Source organism: Grammomys surdaster, unplaced genomic scaffold (genome assembly GCF_004785775.1).
Source record: "Grammomys surdaster isolate TR1022 unplaced genomic scaffold, NIH_TR_1.0 126178, whole genome shotgun sequence".
Lineage (NCBI taxonomy): Eukaryota > Metazoa > Chordata > Mammalia > Rodentia > Muridae > Grammomys > Grammomys surdaster.
This window is the reverse complement of record NW_021620984.1, coordinates 5,597,985-5,604,024: the sequence shown is the minus strand read 5'-3', so window position 1 is coordinate 5,604,024 and position 6,040 is coordinate 5,597,985. Positions and strand designations below refer to the sequence as shown.

Here is a 6,040-nt window from a genome sequence, read left to right as displayed (position 1 = left end):
TAAGCATAATACAAATTTTTCTTTTTTCTCAGAATAAAATTTAATTTGGTAATACTATGTTTAAAGGAATAAAGTAATGTTTCCTTTTACTTTCATAAAGAACTCTTTTACTAAGACTTAAACATTTTTGACTTTAGCCAGCTTCGAGATGATTATTGAACCAGAAATTCTCCTATTTCTTCACTTATAAACATGAATATTCTTTTCCAATGATATGCAGATGACAAGAATAAGAAAACAGATGAACATTTAAAACATCAGACAATTATTCTTTAGTATTCTTGCATGAGTTAAATAAAGATGTGAAATATCTAGGATATTTATTAGAGTAGCCAACTTAGATGTGAAAAATGGTTTTCAGATTTTTCAAAAACCCATAAAATGAAAAGCAGAGTCACCAGGAGGAAGAAAGCACAACATAGGAGGAAGAGGAAGCAGGCCAGAAACCTATCTATCCCTGTACAAAATGTTATAGCACTTGACATCTGTATCAGTTAATAAACATTAGTGAGATACATATTTCATAAAGACTGAATAATAAGAAAACAAAGTCAGTATTGTGTTAAAATTTCATTTAACAATATTAGGTCTACTTTAAAACCCTGATTAGGAAGAAAATCAAGTCATTGGAGAACCATAATGCTGTCTAAAATTTACCTATTCAAGACACATAATTATGAGCTATTTGATCAACTGAAAATGTGTATTTATATTTAATTCATTTTAAGCTGCTGATGCATAGGTATTGTATTAGGTCTATTTTCTCTAAACCTTAATATAATGTTATCTAAATTCAGGACATTGGAAGGAATTATTGGTGTATGCTAAGACAGCAATATTTCAAACTGTACAAAAATGTTGGTAAGCTTATACTAATTTATATATTACTCTCTTCAAGGATGCTGATAAGACAAAGATGAAATACAATTGTAATTAGGAAGATGCAGAACTACGAGAAAGTAAATGCGGCCATCAAGAATACCTGCTGGCTCCCAGGTAGAGTTGGTACTTAACTTACCTTCATGCTGTGCATATACTATTTGTATTTCCAGAAATCTCCATTAGTCAAGTCACTAGTGGCTAACCAATTAAACAAGTAACCAGCGTATCTCACTCGAACAAGTATAATATGGCAGTTGCTGGGGTGACTTTATAAACGTTCAGGAGGGTCAATATTAGCATCAGCCTCAATCTAATGCTCTACCACATGACACAGGCTGGCCAAGGGAAGAGTCAAGGGCAGCTTGAGATTGTCTGCCACAGCTGAGAGTTAAAGCACCAAGTGCAGGTTATGTGGGTGAAAATCTTCAGCAGCATGGGAGAGACCTCAGGAAGGAGGGGTGACCTTGCCTACACAAACGAACTCTCCAGATCCCCAACTCACTGTTCAATAGCTATCTCTATTAAACAAGAACATTGATAACAGTATTTTGAAGCCCCGGTGTCAGTTTGCTACTTTTAATAAGCTCATCTGTGATGCGGAGACTCAAGAACAAAATCCCAGTTAAACCCGGAGTCATTAATTGGAAGAACGGGTGAGAACGTGGTCCTAGGGGAATAAGACAGGACCCCACCACGGGAGAAAAGCAGCACTGACAACACAGAGACCAACTGAGGATGTTGGGTCTGTAACCGAAATGAACCTCCTGGTACCTCTAACCACAGAACAGGATTAATGAAGAATCCCAAAGACAGATAAGACCGAATTCAATGAGAAAGTGAAAGAAAGGAGAAAAAACTCCGTAAGGACCTTGAGTGGCTGTCAGTTCGAGGTCAATGAGTAGTGGGGTGGAGAAGCACCTTCTCTCCGGATCTCCACGATCTAAACCCTTGAGTATCAGCAGCTTAGACTAGCTTCCTGTGTAACCACAGGAGTGCAGTGAAATAAGCATGCTCCTGCCTCAGGAAAAGTCTCCTCTAGCTATAAGTGCTGTTTCTGGTAATGATTTAATCTGAAAAGGGTCGGGATTTTTACATCCCTCCTAACCTAAAGGTAAATGTAACTAATATTTCCCTACAATGGGTTGAGAACCAACACAGGCAAGCTGAGACTTCAACTGGAACATGGGAACTCCGCCACGCTGTGCAAAGCCTTTTCAAAAGACCTTTGTTTGTGGTTTTATAGCTTGATAAATTTCCTCCAGATTTCTGTGTTGAATCATCCGTGGAATCGAAAGGTACAAGTCATTGAGTTGATCGGTTTGATCTAATGTCTCTTTCTCCATTTCAGAAAAACTTTATACTTTGCAGATATAATGTTATCTTTGCAGACTGAATTAAATATACTTAAGTTTTAGGGAAAGCTGTTTTGATTTTCGATGTTTCATTTTATATATATATATATATATATATATATATACATATATATATATATATATATATATATATATATATATAGCTTCTTTGTGAATATCACATCATGCACCCACATCCCATTCATTTCCCCCCTCACACACATACCCACCCTCCACCCTTGCAACCTCTTCCTCAACAGAGGGAAAAAAATCTCACTGTGGAAGCTGTAGTGTGCCACGGTGTGTCCTATAGGATACCCTTTTGTTCATATTTGTTTGCTTGCAAATTTTCTTTGCAGTTGATCCTGGAACCTCATGTGACTCCTCTTGGATACTCTCTGGTTGCCCTGTGTCAGGGAGATCCTGTAGTTTTTGATCTGTAGGACCGGCCCTGTTAATGGACTCTAGTAATTCATAAATGAGATAGATGTTGGGGTGGGCTAACTCAAAGCCCTGGATCTGTGTCAGAGAGGTATCTGAGCTGAGATATAGGGTCTGCTCTCTTGAGTTTTGCAGCTGATGAGGGGCATGGTCTGTTCTCCCACTTTCATGACGCTGGAACCAACTGCCATAGATAGCAAAGGGTGAGAGAGGGGCGGAGGTTGTTTCTCCCTTGTCTACAGCACTAAAGCAGACTATAGCACTATAGACAGGGCTGGCTCTCCCACACTCAGGCCCTCGGGGCTACCTCACTGGCATCCCCAACAACCAGGGCCAGCTCTATTGTGCTGCCCAGGTAAGGAGCCAGGCTAGGTCTCCCAGTATGATGACCTATGATAGCCAGCTCTCCTGTCTACCATTTATGGCAAGGGCTGGGGCGAGATTACCACACGGTAGACAAGTTGCTGAGCCAGCTATTTTGTGCTCATGCCCTCAGGACTAGCTTGCCTGCACCCTTGCCACCAGGGCAGGGTCGGCTCTATTGTCCTGTCCAGGCAAGGTGCAGTGCCTGCTCTTCCAAGTGCTGCAGCTGGTGAGGGACAGGGACAGCTCTCTGCTCTCATGACCTAAGGCTAGACCTTCCACCTGTTGCAGGTAGTGAGGGGTTAGGGGGAGGCGCTTATCTCTCTCTTATCCTCTCTACTGCACGGGAGACTCCCGCACTTGTATCTTCAGGGTGGCTCACTCCTGCAATGTGTAGGGCCTGCTCTCCTGAGTTCTGCCTTGGTAAGGGGTGGGGTCAGCACTCATGCTCTCCTATCCCTAGGGCCAGCTCTCCCATGATGCCCGGGTGAGGGGTGGGGCCGATTCTGCACAGCCCTCAGTCATCAAACCTGTCTCCACCAGGCTGTTCAGACCAGGGGCATCTGCCTGGCCTTTGGTGGTTACAGATCGCTGCTGCTGAAGGGCCATGTACCCAGATGTGGTACCCAGTGGTAGCACAGGCTAGGACCCCACCACGGTCCCAGGTAGCATTACTGGCTACTCATATATCAGGCTGTTCCTCACTATCCTCCAGTCTCCAGTTCTGTCTCTCTTCATTGTGCACACATCCTTCTGTTTCTCGTCTCTTCTATTTCTTCACCACTTCCTTGCTCCTCTTAGTGGTGCCCAGTCTCTGAATGTCTGGGATTGTCTCAGGAGTGCTAAGTCCCACGAATGTGTTATGGAGTCAGGCAGGGGTCATCTTGGGTATGGTTTGATTCCCCAGGCCTATGAAGTGCCCTACTGGTGGTCATCTCAGGCTAGTTCTTTCTTCAGGTCCCATGGTGACAGTCTGGTTATCATCTTGGGCTTGCTCCTCATCCAGGCCTTCAGTCCCAGGCAGGATTCTTCTAGTTTTCTGCGTGCTCCTGGTCCTGGGAGCCTGCTCAGGCCACTGGATTGATAGTCAGCTCAGACTGACTCACTTTTTTCAGGGAATGTTAGGTTACTAATTATTCAGATGTTCATAGGTCAGGACACTGGGCATAGACATAGCCTCTCTCCTCTCCGCCATCTACAAGTGACAGAGCAGCCACGCCTGCAATGCTCTGAGGCAGGCTGTTAGATGTTTCTTATTTCTCCAAATTTCTTGTCTGTATAGCCTTATTTGTCCACGTTCTTTTAAAGGAACTCGTGTGCTCTTGAGTCACGCAACTAATTCCCTTATGTTATTCATCAGCACTTATGACAATCACTTTCTTCCTTTTGGGATAAACCGGCACTAAACATTGTAGTTAACTGCAGGTACAATTTACTAAGTAGTACTAGACTGGAAAAGAGTCACTCCAACTTCCCCAGAAGCGGGACTTTATAAGGACAACTTGGTTCTCCATCATGCTTGGTAGTTATTGAACAAGAATTTGGAGTGTTTTTACCACACTGAAACCGCTTCTATTTATTTAGTAGACGTCACCTCAGTGACATTTTGTTTGTTTGGTCCGGTTCTGTGACAAAATATCTGACAGATATTAATTTATGGGAGGAAGGATTTGTTTTCTCACACCATTTTGAGGGTGTGTGCAGTCTATCACAGAGTAGGCGGTATAGCAGCAGGCTCATGAGCATCTTGCTCATATCTGACGCTTCAGGAAGCAGAAAGGAATGAACAAGTGTACTCAGTTTGCATTTCATAGCCTGGCAACCCAGCACATCACATGATGATGTCTATACTCAGAGTAGGTCTTCCCTGATCAGTTGATCCTCTCTGGAAGCTCCCTCAGAGACACACCCCGAAGACCTCCCCAAGGTCCTCTTTGTTATTATAATCGTCTTATAATATGCTTATTATAACCCCACAAGGCTGACAGTTGAAATGAACTACCCACAGTGAGAAGCCAAAGCCTAAAGAAACCCCATTCACATCCAGCAACTGTGCATACATAGAAAATAGGAAACAGAGGCCAGTTCTACTCCTGCCAAGACAAATGATGGTCTCACACGACCACCCATACTTGCTAACTGTGTTGTTTGGTTTCTTCAATCGCCAGCCAACTTTGCACATTATTTTTCTTTTTCATATTTTAAAACACCAAGATCCATTAAGGGAGGGAAAAAATCTTTTACAGGAACTACCTAATGCTGACCACAAACAGGTTCTGTAACGGATGAAAGGGAGACATTTTAGAGGGAGGTTGGAACATCAACTGCCTTGGTGGGTGGTGTTGGTGTCATTAGTTCTGAGTCTTTGGGATAAATAACATTTCCTGGTTTGATCTATATTAAATGAATTATTATTTTTTTAAAAAAAGAGAAAAGAAGGAAAAAAATCCAGCCTTCCTCTGCCTCAGTCAGCCCTTGGCTTGCTTTGATTTAATTCTTCAAAACATGCCCAACTTTGAGCTTCTTTTTAAATTTCCTGTTCAAAATGATGAGTTTGGGTTGCCGTATTAAATAATCAACATCCTCTTTCTGATCTCCCCAAGTCAGTGTGCTTTGGACTTAACAGGTAACTCTAAAGAATTTGAACACTGCTGATTTTCCTCTTGTACTTTCATTTTTCCCCCAGTTCAGCTAACGATAATCTTCCCATTCTTCCTAAGTCAGCTCTGGACTCTTATGTTCACGGAGGATGTGATATACACCATAAACTTTTACAAGGTGTCACTTCTCATCTCTAAATCACTCACCTACTTATTTGTTTTGGATTAAATATTTTAAGAGTAGCCTTACCCCTGGCAGTGGTGGCTCATGCCTTTAATCCCAGCACTCCAGAGGCAGAGGCAGAGGCAGAGGCAGAGGCAGAGGCAGAGGCAGAGGCAGAGGCAGAGGCAGAGGCAGAGGCAGAGGCAGAGGCAGAGGCAGAGGCAGAGGCAGAGGCAGAG

The 6,040-nt window shown here is 42.8% G+C and overlaps 1 pseudogene; it reads right to left on the bottom strand.

Moving 5' to 3' along the window:
- Nucleotides 1–4,155: 4,155 nt before the first annotated feature.
- On the bottom strand, nucleotides 4,156–4,277 carry LOC114612715 (annotated as a pseudogene).
- Between the last annotated feature and the right edge of the window lie 1,763 nt (nucleotides 4,278–6,040).